This window comes from Nilaparvata lugens, chromosome 5 (genome assembly GCF_014356525.2).
Source record: "Nilaparvata lugens isolate BPH chromosome 5, ASM1435652v1, whole genome shotgun sequence".
Lineage (NCBI taxonomy): Eukaryota > Metazoa > Arthropoda > Insecta > Hemiptera > Delphacidae > Nilaparvata > Nilaparvata lugens.
Genome location: NC_052508.1, coordinates 2,490,405 through 2,511,971, shown reverse-complemented (window position 1 = coordinate 2,511,971; position 21,567 = coordinate 2,490,405). Strand labels below are relative to the sequence as shown.

Here is a 21,567-nt window from a genome sequence, read left to right as displayed (position 1 = left end):
GATTATGGATGCGAATGTTACGGTTACGAATAAGTTAAGCTTATAAGTGACAAGAATATCTATCCAAAATAAATATTTGAAATAAATTATTCAACGCATTACATAGTTTCAAATTCATATTGTACTTTATCTTTCACTTTTTATGTACCTTTTTCTACCAAGGCATCACCTTGTACTTCATATAACCTGCAGAAGTATCCTCTACTTGTTCGTGTGCAGGTAAGACTAGAGCCAGTTTTACACACACATCGATTTTAGGACGTCCTTGCTGTGCATTTTGCCATTCTTATGAATTCTATGAGATTAAACGAAACTTCACAAACAATCTTTATAATCTAATGGAATTTTCAAGGAGGCAAATTGTGTCCAAAAATCTATGTGTGTGGCTTCAAACTTACCTGAACACGGAAAAGAAACGAAAAAGTAGGGGATACTCCTGTAGGTTATATGATGACCAAGGAGATACTTTGGTAGAAGAAGGTAGGCCTACGTAAAAGGTGAAAGGTGAGGTACAATATGAATATTACAATTTATATATGAGGTCATGAATTATGGCTCAACTGGACTAAGAATGGAGTATAATTTTTACACATAATTCATGTATGTACGCGACTGGACTCCCAGTGATATAGTAGGGAATATGGTACAGTAATATAGTACTTCCACTATATGATTGGGAATACTGATGATCACAAGAGCACTTATAGAGTTACCTATACCACCTTAAAAAGAGTATTGTAATATAATACACCTATCTCTTGGCATGTATATGCTTATTATTATTAATTCATTGGCAAGTTGCACCGTGATCAGAATCGAGAAATAAGCCGTGAGACTGAATGTTATGTATGACAAATCACTAGTCAAGTAAGTGATTCCCAAAAATAATGAAATGTGACTAAGAATCACCCTATACTATATAATCTAGGTAAGAAGGTGAACACTTCCTATTGATTATGAAGCTTCAATATTTATTTCTCAGCTTTTCCCAATAGACAGTCTACTAAGACTTGAAGCTCAACAGTTTCACAATTGCTAGAATACAGAAGCTTTATGCTACTATGAGCACATTAATCTGTTGATATAGAGTATGAATAATGTGCGCAAATGATACCATTTCTATATCCTAATGATAGGCGACGCCCACTTCTCCACCAGATTCCATTGTTCTGCAATGATCCATTAAAATCTACGGGACCCGAATAATAAATTTATCATCCTTCACTGTCATCGGCAATGTATCTTACAGTGGCAATATTCTTTGGTGGCCCCAGCACTACAGTGAGTGGCTCTTGGAATGGGATATACAAGCCGAGAAAAAAGCCAACTGCGAATGAGAGAATTCCTCTTTGAGGCGAAAAGAAACTTGACATACGTGACTGGAATAGCGGTCTCATTCGAGTGAGGACTGAGGACTCTGAGAACGTTCAAGTCTCGTAAGCATGCTCGCCATCTCACACAGAGTGTCTGAGTGCGCATCTCTTCAATGCGCTGTGATTAATCAAGACTACGTAAGTTATACGCTTTGCAACGCGTGGTTAATTCTTATCACTTCACGACCTCTCCACTATACAATATACATGAATTCGCTGCCTTGAAATGAATACAGGCTCTGGGTTGAGGTTATCACCACAGAAGTGAAAGGGAAGTAGAGTCAAATGTCGAGGGAAAAAGAAATAGAAGAGAGTGGAAACCTATGTCGAAGAATAATGTAGAGCTTTTCTTCTCAAGTCTAGAATTGATAATAAATTATTGTAACACCAACTGTTAACCAAATAATTTTTTTCATAAATGAAAAAAATTATAAAACCAAGAAGCCTCATAAAGAAATGACTCTATTTTACTTGTTTGATTCCAATTACAAAAAAGTTATCTGATCTCCTTCCTATACAACTTATTCATTCCTGTTGGGTGGTTTCTTATCTTGTAATAAAGGGATACCGTTCTATATCCATCCAAGTATTCTTGAATCTATAGATCAGAATGTGGATTCTTAAAATTTTGCAAATCATATAATATAGAATCAAATCATGATCTATAAATCATGATTTTATAGAAATTTATTCATGGGATGCTGATGTATGGAATTTTCATTGACAAAAATATTATTGCCTCTATCACTCGACAAATTCATAATAAGTGAGCCATTCGATTCCAAACCACAAATAACTGCTACTCCTAATGAATAACTCTCTCACATTCACTCAAAATAAATAATTCCGAAACCATTGAGAGAATTTGTGAGAGAAGAGAACGAAGAAGCGTCGGGTCTTAGTATTGGTGGAGCTAATTTATGAGAGTGAAGTATAAAAGAAAGACAGTGGAGCCCATACATCAGTGACGGTGGCGCAAAAAATTATTATTCGTCGATCTATCACGACGAGCTCACCCAAATGAGTCCACTGATCTCCATCGTCTTCCATTTGAATTCTTTATGGCTCCATTAATGGAAGAAAGGTAATTTGAACAGAAAAAACCACCCTTGTGTCAGTCTTGAAGACACCAGTATTTCCATACTGCTCAACTTGAATCGCTCTCTCAATAGCAATTAGAGCAGAATAGCTCGAGCGTTCATTCTATCCATTGAGTTCTCTCTTCCATTTCTTATTATCACTCTAATTACACCTCCTATCAATGATGATGTTCCAGTTCATCAGAAGAACCATTTGTTCTGTTGCTTTATGATGTGCGGTTATCGTCTATTGTATGATGCAAATATCAAAGGGCTTTGAAGTCCTTACTTTCATTATAAAGAGATGATTGATAAGGAAATGTAGCTACCCAGTGTATTGAATTTCAGTCATGAAATTCATAATCAAAATCTCTTCTAGTGTATCATAAGAGTGTTGAACATTTTTATGTCTAGCACAGTGAAAAGAATGTTTGTCAATGGTTGAATCTGTGATGATATCTGAATACTCGTTAAACTCTCATTCCTGCATAATAGTGTCAATGCAGTGTTTCTATACCATCATGCTAAATATGATTTATTTCATCACTATACGAACTGAATTGGCTCGATTTCACACTTATTCGCATCCAGGCTAAGACATTTCCAATCGAGAAATTAAAGTCGAGTTGAAATAGAATACAATCGGAAAAGTTGAGGTCGGATCCGTATCCATTGTTCAATCAGTGGAAAGAGTAAGCCCTGAATAGCATCTATTTGAGTTAAAAACTTTTGTAACAGATTTAACTACCAAAATAGAAGAAGAAGAGGCAAACTTGTTCTCATAGAAAGCCCTCTTCTTACAGTATTCTTCCATGATACTTTGAATGAAGAAACTAATCATTGAATCCAATCTTCCGATATTATCAATTTCCAATAATAGGATTTTTTTTCGTTTCAAGAGTATATTTCTAGATCAATAGAATCCTTATTGTAATTATTCACATTCAACGCTAGCTGTGAATTCTGGCTCAGACATGAGATCTAACACAAGCCTACTGTTATTTTTTCCATTTTCATATACCATAACTTTGTATTGATGACTATTCAAATTTATCTAGTAATATTATTCACCGAACCTGATAAACTCATTCCCATCATTTGATAAACTTCTGATACAAAAGCCAATATTAATATCGCTGACTTGTGATAAAATAACTTATAAACGGGAGAATCTTCAGACTGCTGGGTTTACAGCTTAGCATACCCGTTGAAATAACAGTGGTATATAGAGCTATGCAACGGCTGAAAAGACAACAAAAACGAAAGAAATTTCCTGCCTCGCGAAGCGAGAATGAGACTTATTCTTCTCTGGAGATAGAGAGAGGAGTTTTTCCACTGACCGAAATGCCTCTTCGCATTAACAGAGGCAAAAAATAAGCACAAATGAAACTACGCTTGGGAAAATAATAGAACCTTCTGATAAATTTAGAGAATGGGAAGCTCTCTGAGCTTGCCTTGCCTTCAGTGCCGTAGTCATGGGTTTTCACAGCTCTTGCGCTCATGAATCTAAGCGTTCATGGAGCGTATCTGCAACCAATACAACTGGTACAGAAAAATAATGTATGCCTCTCTGTGGATACTGTAATTTGAAATTGAATCAAATAATTGTATGACATGCAGAATTGTAAAATATATCTTTCCTGTCCCACATTATGAAGTGTGATAATAGGTTGAGCCTTCGATTACCTCCACATCATGATGAATAACTATTTATGAGTAGATTACTATAATGAAAGACTCACTTTGGATCATCGAAGAATACGCTGGTATTTGCATCAAGCAATGAATTATCAAATCTAAAATTTCTTCCATCGTCTTCACATCTCACTTTTGCATAAGATATTCTTCTCTGGTACTTGTGACTGACTTTGAGTAATTTTCATGTGGTGAATTCCTCACTATTTCCAGGTCTCCTAGATTCTGGTGAAGGGAGAGACAACGCTATAATGATTCTATTCAATGAAGATAAAATTTGTTGCCAAAAAACAATCTATCTTACACGAGTATTTTCATTCATCCTATTCTTCACTCGTTCCACACACGCTGATAAATTACTAGTGCCTTGAGTCTCATACTATCAACTTTCATCCATCAACTCTTGAGTCAATCATGTAAGCTCCTAGGCATTCATGGAAAAATTTTAACTTTCTAACATGAATAATTTTCGAAAATAATATCTCCTTCGTGGAGTAAGAACGTTCCATAATTCAAATTCACTTAACGAGAATGATAATATTTCACTCAAGCGCTGCATTATTTGTTGGGCAAACATTATCAATCATGGTCACTGTTCATTCACGTGCTTGCTGACGTAAGCAGAAACCTGCCAGTGCCATGGTAACATGAATATTGAGCCTGTCAGAGGGTATCAAATCGTTTTTTCAATAAGCTCGAAAAATATATTTGATGGCTGGAAAGGTGAGTCCAGAAGTGACATCATCTCACACTTTCTTTTTTCGAGACAATAATATCCATTTCACTGTACTATCCACCAGAGAAAACTCTTTTCTCAGTTGTCTTGGTGGATATTTTTCCATGAGATGCAATAAAGCATGTAATATGCTCTGAACTATCTCTTTAATTTCTCCATGATTTTATTCATGTACGATGAATTCTATAAGTTTTTCATCTATTGTGATGTTGAACAAGTGAAAATTGTGTCTCTGAATATTGCTTCAGTATCATTATAATAGAAAAATATGGGCTGATGTGGTGAAAATTGCTGTGAAAGCTTGTATGTGATGAGAGCTTGCAGGTGTCACTAAACTATTATTGCTCAGAATGTGAATTTGCTTCCACGATTACTGATAATTGACTACTGAAAATTGAAGTGACTATTGGAAATAGTGTAGTGATCATCGCCTGTTGAAAAAATGTTGACAAGAAACGAAGATTGACAAAAACTGAACTATCATATAATGGGAGTCTCTTAGGTCCCAAGAAACGTTCAGAGTATTTTATGGCATTCATTTTACATTGAATAATATACCAATCATAAATGTATGAACATTTTCAACAGTTATATTCTCTATTGGTATCGGTCAAATATTGGTCATTATTGGTCTCTACCTACTTCATTCATTCAAATTGAAGTACTCTACAATTTATTTCAATAGTCAGCTCGCCTATGTAGCAGTTAAGTAATAGTGAAGTTACTTTGAAGGGCAATGGAAAACATTCAATGATAGAAGACCACACAAGCATGATATTCTCCAATACGAGTTCGAATGATTTTTAATATCGAGTTGAAAAAATTCATTCAGCTCCAATAACAGGCGGTTGAGCCTATGCCTTTTATCGGTTTCCAGAGTTATTGGAGAAAATCATTGCTGCAATTAAGTTTTCAACTCAATTCCAGCGGTTGGATTAAGTGCTCAACCTGAGGCTGGAAGCACAATTCAGATGACAGCACTCCAATCACTATTCGCCAAGTTCGCCAAGTTTAAATTGAACAGAAGCTTTGAATCAGCTCAACCAGAATACAGTTCATCTTCACTTGCGATTGTATTCGCTCTCGCATCGATCGGCTTGATTGCTCTGTTGCCTCGCCACCGAATCAGCGCCCGCAACTAATCAACATTATCATCGCCATAACACGCCATTACATGTGCTCGCCCATTAACTCACAAAATATGCTAGTCTACCTTAATTAAACGTGAAATATCACTGATATTGCGCATTGTTCAATTATATGGATATCATTCATTGTATGAACCTACGATCGAAAAATATGTTCTCGGTTATTCCTTTTGGGGAATGGATTTTCAGAGAGCACTGTAAAAATTTCTATAATAAAATTATACAAGAACACAAACGTATGATTCATAATGATTTATAAATTATACCAGATAAATTATACCTGCTGAAGCGGGTTAGACCATTTGAAGAGAACAGAGCATACAAAAATCGAGATTGACCCAAATGAAAAAAGGTTAATTCTTATTCTTATGAGCTATTATTGAAATATTTAATTTTATTGATGAGTTCAATTGAACATGCAACCGTTAAAAATCTGGTGTGGTGCACTCACACAACTTTCCTTGCCGTTCTGAAAATTGATCAACTGACGCTAGTGTTCCCGCGCATCTCAGGTGTACTTTTCTAAGATCTGAGCCAGCTGGTTACAGGACAATAGCGCTGCAGATACACGAAGTCGGCTATCTCTTCATAGTGAATGAATTAATAGAATCAACAGTTGCCAACAGTTTTCAATTGAATAATCTTTTTTCTCGAATTTCGAGCTTATTTTCAATTTTAGGTGAAAATGCTACTGAACATTGATTGTAGATCGAACATGATTTTCATGCTGAATCTTTTCCACCTGAAATTTTTCGTTTAAATTGTATCTGAAGCCTGATAATTGAGAATCTAAAATCAAACTTTACATAGATGGTGCAGTGCTCCTGAAATTTTTACAGATGTGAGACTTGTGACAGTCGATAGAGCTTATAAATGACTTTTCTAGGTATGAATTTGATCGAAATCGTTGCAGCTGTTTTCGAGAAAATCACGAAAAACCCTTTTTTTGACAACATTTTCGCTTCTTTAGCCGCCATCTTGAATTGCATTTGATCGAAAATGTTCCTGTCGGATCCTTATAGTATAAGGACCTTAAGTTCCAAATTTCATTTTATCTCGTTAAACACACACACACACACACACACACACACACACACACACACACACAAATACCCAAAAACCACTTTTTTGGACTCAGAGGACCTTGAAACGTATAGAAATTTGGAAATTGGAGTACCTTAATTTTTTGTACCTTAATACTTTCCTTCTATGGTAATAGGGCAAGGAAAGTAAAACTAATGTATGTATTCAAGTACTAGGTCAAAATATACCTACCACTATGTGCGATACTATTCAAGTACATACATTATTTTCAAGGACCTTAAGTTCCTAATTTCAAGTCATTCCGTTAATTGGGAGATGAGATATCGTGTACACAGACGCACATACACACACACACACACACACACACACACACACACACACACACACACACTTTTTTCGGAAAGCAATACTTTCCTTACCTATGGTAATAGGGCAAGGAAAGTAAAAATGAAACTTCTAGAATAAAGAACTGAATAAATATTGAGTTTGATATGGATAATCAAAACCACTGAATTCTAATAATTAATAAGCATTCGCTTAATAAATATTCTGATGCATTCCATTGGGAACAGAAGTGTCATTGGTGAAGTACTCAAATTATTCGACGATTAGTTATGCAAAAGCGGCAGCGATTATCATCTTTGCTCTTATCGCATCGCAGACTGCTGCAGCGAACTTTGGCATTAGCAAATTAATAACTATGAGAATGCAAGCCGTCAAGATCGTGAGAGATTATTAGACCGTTGTGGGTTGACGAATGGAGGAGAAGTCAGGCTAACCCGTGACATCTTCAAAAGTTCTCGAGCGCAGCGAACAAAAGCGTCTGAGAAGCGCGGCTCCATACTTTCATCAGTCTTATCACTTTTCGCTTCTTCATCCCATGAATTCTTGTATCCTGCCATCGCGACAAGATAAAGCCCGCAAAACAGGCGTCGTTTCTGTTACAACTTCCTGTTCGCAGCCTGATTCTCGTCTGCTCTTGCTATAATTTTGGCAACACACTTGCTCGTTGCGGCTTCCCTATGGATAGAGGTTTCACACCTTATCATTATAAACTTTGAATTATTAAATATACCACCTTTGTTAGAAAGACTTTCTTTCCCTTAAAATTCATGTTATCAAAAGAAAGTTAGATAATTGTGAATAGCCTAGTTGACATCCTATTCCGTTGTAAATATTACGAGCACGTGAAATGAATATTTCTTTGATTTGAATTGATTTCTCACATTTGATTGAATTACTTGAACAAAAATTTGCATTCTAACTATGAATCGGATGTGAACATAAGGCTTATCTGTGCTTTTCATATTTTACAATCAATTTCACCACTTACCTACTCTAGAGACATTTCTTAGACTATTTGATATCGTGTGAACTGTCAAAACAATTTTACTAAACTGCAACATTTAGAAATAATACGAGTAGAATAAAATAGAATGACTACAGATGGAAATTACTGAGATATTGCAATTATTCAAATGATTATGAATCAATAAACATTATTGAACGAAAATCCAAATTAAATGCTATAATTCACCCCGAAGACTTCAGCTACTGCTTTCCATCTAGCTGTTTACCCTGTTGTCAATATTATTTGCAGTAGCAGAAGTCTTCGGGGTGAATATTACAGCATTTAATTTGGATTTTCGTTTAATAATGATTATTAATTCATTAGCATTTGAATAATTGCAATAACTCAGTGATTTCAATCTGTAGACTGGCTGGCCGCTATGGCTTCGTATAAAATGAACGCTGCTATCCAGATATTGTCAGTGTGGTGTAAGGGTAAGCATTCCTGACCGGCAATTAGGAGGTACTGGATTCGATTCCCGGGCTGACAAATAATTTTTGAATAGTAGCGCTCATTGAATTTCCATCTAGCTGTTTACCCTGTTGTGAATATTCTCAGTAGCAGAAGTCTTCGGGGTGAATTACAGCATCTAATTTGGATTTTCGTTTAATACTAATATAATTATTAAAATAGAATGACTTTTTTATTTGAAGTGGCGAAGCTCTGAAAAAACGATTTTTTTAATACGAGAAGAATAGAATAAAATGACTATTTCATTCGACGTGGCGAAGTTCGGACAGTAATTTCCACTCTACTTGAACCACTTGAACTCCATCTAACCACGAAACTGACATAATTCTATCTCACAAAAAAGTTACGAATTGATTTTATTTGTTTGGTTGTAGTAAAGATAGGATTCTACTTCGCAATAAAAACAATAATTGCACCTTGAAGAGCCCACAACTTTGTACCAATTGTTGAATGAATGAGTCGGGATGCACACACAGAACAGCATACATGTCACTCCCTCCTGAGCCCTGACTGACGACTCATTGTTTTCATCTCTTTTTGAAGAGGCTTATTGGATGAAACAATTGATTGTCCATTGTCTGCTTTTGTTTTACTCTTGCGGAAATATTTCATGTGTTATCAGTATAATTAAGCTGTTGATAAGGATGCTTTGTTCACGTTAAAACAATTCGGATCTCCCAACACACCCTTTACATTTATAACAGCCTCGTTCATCTGGCATCTCTATGAAAATATTCCTCTTCAAGCCAAATACTACGGTCATCTCATCGATATTCCACTCGAAATTTGTACCACGCTAGAATAATAATGTCAAATACCCTCATTTATGATCATAGTTATATCATTTTTATAGGAGCGGTACATATTTGATAATAAGAAAACAACATTATAATAATTAACGAGTAGGCAGTTATTTCAATGGCATCTATGGAATATTAGTGTGGTATACTTGAAATAAATACACTATTTTTCATCTTAACGAATCTTTATTGAATCTTTACGGATACACCAGATTGAGTTACCGTAGAGCTCTAGTATCAACATTATCAAATTGTCTAATTTCAATAATTGAAAGTGTCTTGCCTCAACCTTGAAATTTTTCAGGGTCACTATCGAGAGCAGCATTATTTTTCAATTCCAATGTACCTCACATTAACTATTTTAAATATTTTCATCATCATCATCAAAAGAGCTCGATATTCTTCGAGCAATTGTTCAGCCCAATTTTCTCATATTTATTTTGAAATATTTTAATGCTTCAAAAGTATGTATCATTCCAGAATAGTTTACTCAACAAATTGTTTGTGTGTGTTTTTTTGTGCGTCTGGTGGCTAAAATGGCAAAAATGTTGTCAAAAACAGGGGTTTTCGCGATTTTCTCGCGTGTGTGTGTGTGTGTGTGTGTGTTGTGCGTCTGGTGGCTAAAATGGCAAAAATGTTGTAAAAAACAGAGTTTTTCGCAATTTTCTCGAAAACGGCTCCAACGATTTTGATCAAATTTATACCTAAAATAGTCATTGATAAGCTCTATCAACTGTCACAAGTCTTATATCTGTAGAAATTTCAGGAGATCCGCCTCATCTATGCAAAGTTTGATTATAGATTCCCAATTATCAGGCTTCAGATACAATTTGATCAAAACATTTCAAGTGGAAAAGATTCAGCTTGAAAATCATGTTCGATCTACAATCAATGTTCAGTAAAATTTTCACCTAAAATTAAAAATAAGCTCGAAGTTCAGGAAAATGTTATTATTCCAATAATTTCAAACTGGCAACTGTTGATTCCATTAAATCATTCACTATGAAGAGATAGCAGACTTAATGTGTCTGCAGCATTATCACCAGCTGGCTTAGATCTTTGAATAGTAGAATTGAGATGCGCGTGAACACTAGCGTCAGTTGATCAATTCCCATAACGGCAAGGAAAGCTGTGTGAGTGCGTCATACCAGATTTATTTTTTTTGCGGATGATGTACATACGAACTCTAGCATATGCTAGCGTGGGTAATGGGACGTGCGTGGGTGATCAGATGGTCGAAACGTCCATGCCTACCAGTAGGTTTTTTACCCATGACCAGGTAGCGTTAGCAGACTGAAGAGTGCAACACCTTAGTAGTCTTGGATTTGTTTTGCACTTACTTTGCTGCTTTACCTCGTTGTCATTTATGGCAATAATGATTTTCTATTAAGATAAATAAAAAATATGAGAATAAGGTATTTATCTATGAGGAGATATCCTTCAATTTATTATTGAATGGATCATTGGCTGAAGGGAGGAGTCATTCATTTACGTAACAAAACATGTTGATTATCGTTTATCTGGAGTCATTCTTGAATTTTCATTTCTTTGCGCGAGTGACTCGTAGGTGCATGTGAATTGACTAAGCCAGTCGGAAGTGACCGAGTGCGAACTGAACTTTTCCGTCACGTTTGGTGAGAATTTCTGATTTGACAGAACCGAGCTGAAGTGGAAAGCCCAATATTACCAGCTGGCAAAGAGGGGACGCAGCAGTAGTAATTGTACGTCTCGCCAGATATTTAGTGTTCAATAAAGGAACCAGCAGCCAGCACGCTACGAAAATTGCCTTCTCGCCTCGGCCGGCTCGTCTCAGGGGAATGACGGCTGAGGCGATCGTCACTTCAGCCAGCATTCGGCTCTAATATATCTCCAACTTTCAGGCTGACTTTGTATTAAAGTGTTCGGAAGCATCTCTCGTCCAAGCTGGCAATATCAATTGAGCTGAATTGCATTTCACAAGTTCTGCCGACGACTTTGAATTCATTTTAGAGTCGTCAAAGAAGTATGTTCCCTGTGAAAGTTGTTGATGAGAAGAAATGTGAAAGGAATTTATCAGAAGTCAATGATATTCTATCATTGATATTCAGATGCAAGATGGTTCAAAGCAACCATGATATTATTTAGATTCTACATTCCTTCTTACTCAATGCTACATCAATCAAAAATAGTTTTCCAGAAGAGTGCAAGTTAATGCAGTTCAATTGAATGATAAATTATTTCCATTAGACATGCTATGATGTAGCAGATGCGATATAATGCACCTGAACTGTAGAAATTTATAATAGTATCCAAGGTACTTGTATTCTAGGTACATTGATAGTATCCATAGAACGAGATTTGTCATATTTTTTGGTTCACCATCAACCACTAATGAGAAATCTTCACTAAAATTGATTTTTTCGTGCTCACATAAGCTCATTGCTCATTATGCATGAGTAATGAGAAGCGCGTTGGTGAATTGATGAGATGATCAGACGTCCATTGCATCGGCGGGACTTGAACCCACGTAACAGGCAGTGCTACAAACACGCGCATTTCACCAACTTTTCATCAGCACTGACAACTATACTATTTTTATTATAAAAAATGAAAATCTTAGTATCTTTTTTAAAATTTCACTCACGGCATGCCTCGACATTTATGTCATCATCAAGTAAGTTGATGAAATAAATAAATTGAAACAAAGGTTACTTAGATTTTCATTTTTTGATATTTAAGAATAGCCCTAGCAAAAAAGGTGATTATTATATCTGTTATATCTGTTAAGGTCATTATTATATCCATCTCATTATATCTGTATTTTTACAGAAACAGTGTAATACATTTATAGTAAGAATAGCATCAGCTGATGAAAAGTGGAATGCACGTGTTCGAGTCTGTACCTGATAGTCAATCTGGACTATTTCTTCAATAGTCCAGCCAATCACGTTCCAAATGGAAAGGAATTGATCGCAGTCAACCCACTATTCACAAAGTATCACTTGAATTTTTGGAAGTCAAGCCCAAGTTGTAAGTGAAGAGAAATCGCAATCAACTATAACAAAGTACCTCCTCAATTATTATCACTCTGCACTTTCTGTATGATAGACTATACCAGTCTTCCAATCAGTCTCTCCGTATGCAAGTACAACTTTGACATCAGCCTGTAAAAGGGGTTGCGAAGACAAGAGTGTAGTTGGTGATCCATAATCGAGTTAGGTGGAAAGTTGTGTGACAGTTAGGTGACAGCAGTTTCTCCCATCGATCATTACGCCAAATCGGAAGTTGGCCACCCCGTGGTCGATTCGGTTTATTGAGCTTGGCTGCAGACGGAGCGCTAATGAAGAAGGCAAAGGGCTGTGAGGTCGGCTTCCCGGTGAGTCTGTGGTGGCGCTCGCTTGGATCGTTGAATCGGTTCAAAGCGCTTCGCAGGTCAACACCTGACGCATTCCGTGAGAGGTCGCACCAAACATCCTCGCTTTGTTCGAAATTCACTTGCAGTTTGCAAATTTGGACTGTAAATTAACTTAATTCCAAACAAGTACTTTTGTGAAAGCACGTTTCCATGAAATATATTTCGTTTGTGTGTGGAGTATGTCATGAATTTATCTGGCTAACCGCATCTGCTGATAACTGAATCAAATGGAGCTTTGACCACAGATGAATGTATTACAGATCAAGTTTTCATGAGTTGGCTGAAACATATTTGTTGTGAACTTGATGGTCAGGTTCATCACATCTGATAATAAGTGAATCAAATCATGTTCTATTCAATGACATCACATATTAAGCCACTTTGATCAATATCGGATTGGAACTTAAGTGGAGTGAAAACTATTGCATGCAGAATTATATCTTAGAGATATAATAATTAATTTATTGGTTTGAATACTCTTGAATTCACTGGAATGAGGCTTCTTAAATGAATCAGACTATATTTATCCGTTCAATTGGGATTGTGCAGTGAGATGATAAGGAATATTCCATGTCCTCATTATCAGGAAAGCTCATGGTTTGTATCCGGCTTTTCCTGGTACTCTTCCTCATTTTTCTTCTTAGAAGCTGGTTGATTGATAAACAATGAGTAAGAAAAGCATAACAGGGAGCCTTATTTCAAGCTGGGCTCACGAAAATGGGCAATTCTTTGTTGAAACTGATCGTTAAGTTGACAATAGAACGCCTGGAGCGTTTGAAAATGAGCCGCAGAATTGTAGGGGTTTGGCGAATGCGTTTCTTGACAGGCAATTCATAGAGACGCGAAGAAAACCGAGGAATCGATTGAATGTATGGCAGGAAAGCCATCTCGCTCACCGCTTTCGCGACGGAAAAACTATTCAGCAAGGAGGAAAATTGGAAAAGTTGCGGTGTCGGGAAAGTTTCAGATTTGTTATGGAGAGGAGGCTGTTTGTGCAGTCGTCGATTTGCATGGATCGTCCTATCATCGCTCACCAGGCAGGACGAGGATGAGACATATCGAGGCATAAGGACGAGGCAGGATGATGACGAGGCAAGACCAGGACGAGGACGAGGAAAGACGAGGACGAGGCAGAACGAGTGTGACGCAGCCACAACAGCTGCATTCCTGTCACACCAGACACCGCCACTCATCACTTTATGAGACCGCTTAGCTGTTGAATGTTTCATTCGTTGCCAGTTGCAGGTTCTCAGAGTATGCGCCGCATAGACATTGACTAATGGAAAATAGAATAATAGAGAGAATAATCAATCTTACCAAACCGTTATGATACTGATATCCTTACCATGATTATCTTAATCAATAAAATAAAACATGAATCGACTATTAAGAATTATAATTGTCTTGAAAAAAAAATTATTCATTTTAATAAATATTTATTTAAAACCCATGAAAATAATTCAAAATTGTGAAGGATGGATTCAATGTTATGAAACCGATGATGTTCTGAAAGTGAACTATAAAATGTACGAGTATTATATTATATATGCTTCATTTGTTTGACTTTGAGAAGGATTATTAACTGACTATTGGCTTACTTTATTCTTTTGTAATAATTGTGTCGACAGATGAATAGCTGAATCGAAAATTGAAAAAAGCTGATTACTGTTCTATAGGATTTTACTGTAGTTCATAGATTGTAGTGAAAAATTTCCCGAGAGACATTTTATGTATATAAATTCTACCAACTGCCCTACTTATTCATTCATCTATGAGGATGTTTTGTTATTGATAGTTTTAATTGATTTTTTTTGCAGATCTTGAACAAATGGAAGAAGTGGAAGCTTCTTGAAGACCAAAAAAATGCTTCATCACGGTTAGTAATCTTCATTCGCTAATTAACGATAGGAGGATCCTCTCTCTAGAATTTCTGAAGTGCATTCTCGAAACATCTAGTTATTATTCAATAATGATCACAAATCATAATGTCTAACAATTTCTATAACATCTTCGAACCTGTTTAGTAGATAAAACTTGTAGATGAGATTGAACAAGTAAAGTGGATAGTGGAATTCAGCCATCTAATAGTTTATCCTTGTTTCATAAGTAATCAATTTGAATTTCTCAAATATTTAGTATACGAGCACTATTGAATATCAAAAGATTCAGTCAACTGTCATTAATGAACCAAAGTAGAATGTTTGCTATGTTTTTCAGAGGATTACATAGAGAAAATAATTAGAGGTAGAAATTAACTCAATTATTACACCCCCTTCATCATCTGCTCAGGGAATTCTCTTCACGAAACATGAGACCATAATAAAAAGCTAGGAATGAACTCAACAATATCATTATTCCTATCTGCTCTAGCTATTCCCTCTTCTCAACACAACTATCATCACACAAACTATTGAAAGCAAGTTTTTTCCACAGTGCTACAGATTATGAAGCCATCAGACATCAATGCATTCTTATTTTTACAATTTTTTTATTGTTTTTCATCACGGTTTTTGCAATTTCTGCCCCTCTCAAGAAATGACCAATTAAAGAATAATTAAATCATTCACTGGACATTCATCAACAATATACTGGAAAATTATGATCAGATTTTTGGAATAAGGAGTAGAAGAATCCTTACTTTGTGAACCCTTGGAGAATACAAATGAGCAATATACGATACAAATCTACAAGTAATTATCATTGTTTTAATAGAATTGTGATATATCCTTCGAGAATTAAAATGAGCAATAATCCATGTATGTTACATGAACTATATTTATTGAATATGATACTTGAATATTTATATATCTACATAAAATACCTCTAGCTTTGGATCAACCAGAAATGACTATTGACTAGATAAACATGAATCTGTTCTATTCTTCTGCTAATACAGAATATACTGGTTCAAGTTCATAGTGATAATATTATTCTACTACTTAATCCAAATTGCAGTCTACTGTTTATGTTGTCTTGGAGTTTGGAGTCGAGAGGTGAAGTGAATGAGGATTGTGGGTGCTTTGTTGTCTATCCTTGAAGTAACGGGAAGAGATTACGGTACCCTACTTCAAGTGTTTCAAACTAGAGTGCTTTCTCGGTTTTGATGAACTAACAACTCTCCGGGTCTTTGAATAATTAATTATCATATCAACTGTTAACCATCCTCTAAAGGCTGTTCAATGGTTGAAGAAAATAATTTGTGATACTTGAACAGGCTCAAACAGATTGATTCACGTCGATCGTGATTTGCGAGTGAGTCTCCTGAATCAAGTTATGGAATTGAGTGTAAAATGCTGTATTACTGTAAAATCACCAAATTGCTTGATAACCTTTCCTCTTGAATGATTTTTATTGAACTATTTTCATGAACTATATTACATTGAATAATAATAAATAAGCTATGATTCAAATCAATGAGTAATCCAGATATTGAAGAACAAGAAGTACGTGGCTGAAGTTGGATTCAACTGGAATTATTTTTCTCATTTAGTAGAGGCTTATATTTTGTATTCTAGAAAAATGTGTGATATCATTGAAGAGTACAATCCGTAGTAATTGAGTTTCTCTCTTCAAGCAAGTAATGCTTGGCAATTTAAAGGCCTAATATATTATATTTTCAGATAATAAGTCATGAGTTTGATAAGATTTCAGTGTGTTTATTCGCCAACTGCAGATGATAATGTGTCTATGACAATCAATCGAATATCAAAAATCATTAGGCGAAAATAAATGAATATCAGAGTAGATGGTGATTTGGTGATCAATACTCACTCACATAAATGGAAAATCTATATTATAATATTCACTCTTGGATTTTACAAAATTCTCTCTGCAAAATATCCATGGACCGATTCTACTTCTTTTCTTAGAAATTGCTTATCATTCGATTCATCTTTTTATCTCTCCCCTCCACTTATCCATTCTACGATGAACTTGTCTCGGAGGTGACAAAAATCAATCGTGTCACCGCCTCAAAAAATCCTTACCTTCTAGAAAATCTTACCCGTTTAGATACTCCCACTGAAACTTGAACTGAACAGAGGATAACAGCTTGCAAACACATTACACTGCGGCGTTGTAACGCTAGCACTTATCTCGATAGACATGAAAAGTACGATTATGTGTAAGTGCAATAGCTCGCGATAGTTCTTCCTCCGTAGTTTGAGAAAGTTCTATCACCCTGTTCTATGTCCCTGTTTCGCCTGAGGCAATGTCTAAATGTCAGTATCCATAGAATCCCAAGAGCTCGAGATTTCATGTTTTACAGCTAGGATCTATATGGACAGCCGCAGGATTATTCACATTTCACCTACAACAAGACTATGAGATAAGAAATAAATCAATAATCATTATATCTGAACAAATGTTCAAGAATGTATATATTCATAAACTTTTCAAGGAAAATTTCTTCCCGATACCTTATAATTGTGTTCAGAAATTATCAACCATTAGAATGTAAAGAATGATTATATGTTTACTAACTTATTATTCATCTGGACGAAATCCTGATCTAGAAGTGTTTTGGGATTATTTAAATGTCATAATCAGGATGATGATACTCGTGTCTCTCATTATTCACACTATGACGCTGTTAGTTCAACACAAAAATACAAGATAACTATAACACTGGAATGATATTAATATAAAACATTCCCTCTCATGAGTTGTACTAACTAAATTGTATTCATTTTGTACAATAATAAATATACACAATCCTCTATCAGCTGAGAAGATCAGAGTCAAGAACTAATATAGTTTTAGAACTGAGATCAGGATCATAATTACATTTTTTTTGATTCTCAACCGATGTTCTAGCGGAGTAGGATTTTTTAATCTTTGATTTTTTCGGTAATGATGATAGACTACCATCTCAAGTAAGAAACAGAGTGGAGTTGAAAAGTTTTTGTCGTTGATGTGATTGGTTGCAGCATTCATGATAATATATCTCTGACTTTCGCTCCATCTAGCAGGAGTTGGTCTGACTGATGCAGGACTGTGACTGTGAGCCTCGTGCATTGCCTGGTACCAATGCCACCTCAGCCGTGTAATGCCTCGTCGCAGCCAATAAATCTCGCAGCCAATGTCATTCGATTTCGGCTACTGGGAATAGTCTTTCTCAATACTCTGCTGAACTTGCCCGAATTTTTGTTCACATTATTCAAATCAAAATTGTAATAGAAGCCATCAATTCATCCCTCTCTTGATATAATAGAAACTATTAGTTTCAGAATCTGAAATCACTAGAGAATATCCTACCAAGAAGTTGATAGGTTGAAAGACAGGAATCAAATATTGAATTGTGTTTTTCACAACATTATATTATTGTATGATTCATGTCATTTTTCTCTGTTGACGGGTATCAGTCATGAGAGTTCTGTGTGTATGTAAGAACTAAATACAGTTCACCAGTGTATTTCAGGCCTCAGTGTGAGTGTGCGCCTTGGTCGTGGCTGGGCATAGCTTGTGTTCATTCAGTCTATCATGTGAATTGAGTACGTGTCATATTATTCTGTGTGTGCACACTGCACTATAAATCAAGTATTCCTTTCAACAAATGTGTATTTCACGTATACAGTTTATTAACAATAATTACCACATTCATTGATTGTTTGCTGGGAAGCAGATGCGGGATGATTCCCTTTGAAGTATTTCTTCTTTGAACTTGTCCGTGTGAGTTGATAATTCGTAGGAAGTACGATAAGCTTGAGAATGTTTAATGAATTGGAAATATAGTGAATGTATGTTAAGTAAGCCTACAAAATACAGGATTTGATAATGTTCATCAATAGTAAACCTTAAATTTGATTAATACATGTATAATATTATTTTGCCGAAGCATCCACTTTACAAAAGAATATTGTAGTCTCGTTCCAGTAGGTAGTAGTAAATGGTCAGATTTTACTATTCATCATCGTGTCCCCTGCATTAAAAGGTTCACGAATATCACTAGGTTTGACAAATTCATTAAATACGAAAATCACCTTGCAATAAGCAACAAAATTATTCTTAGCAATTGTATACTTCAAGTTTTCACAGTCACTCCAGAAAAATATTGAAGGTACATACTGATTATTATCCTAATGACCGTGTGAATCGACTTATCAAATCGGATTCACTGTGAAAATAGAATATGAAGGAATATTTTAAAGGATTTTGACATTTCGACGATGAGCGTATGCAGGAAGAATGATATTGAAGAGATACTTCTCAACAATATTATGGGAGTGGAATTGTTGCTCTGTAATCTTCTTTCGCCAAGAGGAAAATGCTTCTCAAATTGAAAGCTGCTAAGATTTCTCCTCGGGGAAATAAATTTAAAATGTGACAAGCTCCTCGATCGTGATCTCGCACTCCATTTCTTCCTTGGACTTAACAGCTATTGTGAATCAAATATTTCAAATCAATGAATCGTTAAATAGGGAGATACATTCAGAATTGAATAAAGAGAATTATTCTTTCTCTGTTGAATAGAGAGTACATTCAGAAATTTTATAAATAAGAAATCTGAGACTTATTCAAATTGTATCAGTTCTCACAGTTCCAATATCGGAGCAATAAGAAAGATATAAGAGAGAGGAAGATTCAGAAATCTTCACATACTCATCACTTCTAGACGATTTGAAGTTTCAGTTAATCTATTCACGCCTCTTTACGTTATTATATTATTTCTGCGAGGTGGAAAAAGTAACTTATTATCTGAGACTTGAAAAATTCAAGAATAGCTCTGATTTTCCTCACATTTTTGAATTTTGTGACAAAAAAAATCCTAATTTCCTATAAAAGTAGCCTTTTATGTTCCTCATCATCATTACTGCAAATATCAATCTTCACTTGATGACATTCTGTCTAGCAAAGTTCATATGTGATCTTCAATATTGTACAAAAAATCTATCCATGACCATACGAGGTTATATCCCAAAACCTCTTCACATAAACCTTGAACAGAGTAATAAAACCGCCCAAAAATAATACCGGCTCATCCCTTTTTATAGCAGTACAAAAGCTAACATCTGCGGAAGCGTTCAAGGGGACTATAAGATAAAAACTGAAAATTTATTGTATGGCCGAAAGTAGGGTTTTACTTGGAAATGATAAAGATGATTTTCCGTTGGACAGCATATATTGCTGAATCGTGTGTCTCAGGTTGTTATAAAACCTCGTCTTGTACCAAGATTCTATTATATTCTGCTCTAATTCCCATCGAGTGATCTTTTTAGAAGACCAAATAATTCAAGTAGCCCAACGGATTAGACCGATAATTTCTGTGAACCTTTTTGATTCCACAAAGAATTTATTGATAGAATGAATTTTCATCAAGACTGTATCAGCAGCTATGCAGCACATTCAACTTTACTTTAGTTATTTTTATAGAGGTGGCTATGAATTCAGTGATCAAATCCAGAAATATCAAGATTTATGAAAACAAGTGATTTTGGATGAGGTAAAATTGATCGCAACAGCTGATAATGTACTGATTGTGTTTGATTTTTTTTCTATTTTTCATTTATCAATAACAGTCCCTCCAAACTAAGAATAAATTCATGCCTCCTGAGTTTTTTGGGGGTTTTTAATATATATTTTTGGCTGAAATCGCTGGAAATGAGTAGTAAGTGAATATCTGCATCAACCAATAAACTTCCCTCATGTCTTGAAAATTGAGTTGCTCAGAAGAGTGAAGCAGGCTGTTATGAAGATTCCGTGAGATCCAGCAAATTATTTCATGAAGAAATCTGAAAGTACATAAAAATATGAATTAGTAAAGGACTGTTTTCTCTGCTTTTAAAATTTTATTTAAATTCATATTTTATCCTTTTCCACTCAAATTCCAAGAATAATCAATAAATTTTAAGTTATTATGGATAATTTTTGGATGACACAGTTGGGAGATTATGTGGAAATGTGTGGTGAGCTTGTAATTGATTATCTTTTCTACTTGATGATATATCTGATTCTAGTTTGGGTCATATTTTTTCTGCTATGCTTGACAATAATACTCCGTTATAAAAATAATAGGCCTCAACAAAATGTTTTGTACAAATGAGTCATCCTAATCTGACTCAAGCTGACTTGTGTCAGCGGAGTTATCCTCAGTCAGCAACTTGATGGAAAATAAAACGTATAGTTTCAATGAAACGATGAGAGTTTTTCTGTTAGTGATAAGTTTTTTCTTTACAGAGTACATTCCATATACGAACTCCGGCATTGTCAATAGTGTTGAATTTCATTGATACTCAAGGGTTGAGCTCCAATATTTTTGGCTGAAATCCTGGAAATGAGTAGTAAGTGAATATCTGCATCAACCAATAAACTTCCCTCATGTCTTGAAAATTGAGTTGTTCAGAAGAGTGAAGCAGGCTGTTATGAAGATTCCGTGAGATCCAGCAAATTATTTCATGAAGAAATCTGAAAGTACATAAAAATTAATTTCTGTTGAATCAATGCTGTAGTGTGGTTTATGAAATACTTATATGACAAC

At 35.3% G+C, this 21,567-nt stretch overlaps 1 protein-coding gene across 3 annotated transcripts in view; it reads left to right on the top strand.

Annotated features, from left to right (window-relative positions):
• LOC111050043 (glutamate receptor ionotropic, NMDA 2B) overlaps positions 1-21,567 on the top strand; it is a 345,263-nt gene that overhangs the window by 49,117 nt on the left and 274,579 nt on the right. For 2 of the 3 annotated variants that reach the window (XM_039429685.1, XM_039429687.1), the window contains exon 2: positions 14,909-14,967. The exons of the other annotated variant lie outside the window; for it this stretch is intronic. The gene's annotated coding sequence lies outside the window, so the exon portion shown is untranslated. The remainder of the gene's footprint in view (positions 1-14,908; positions 14,968-21,567) is intronic. 3 annotated transcript variants of the gene reach the window in all.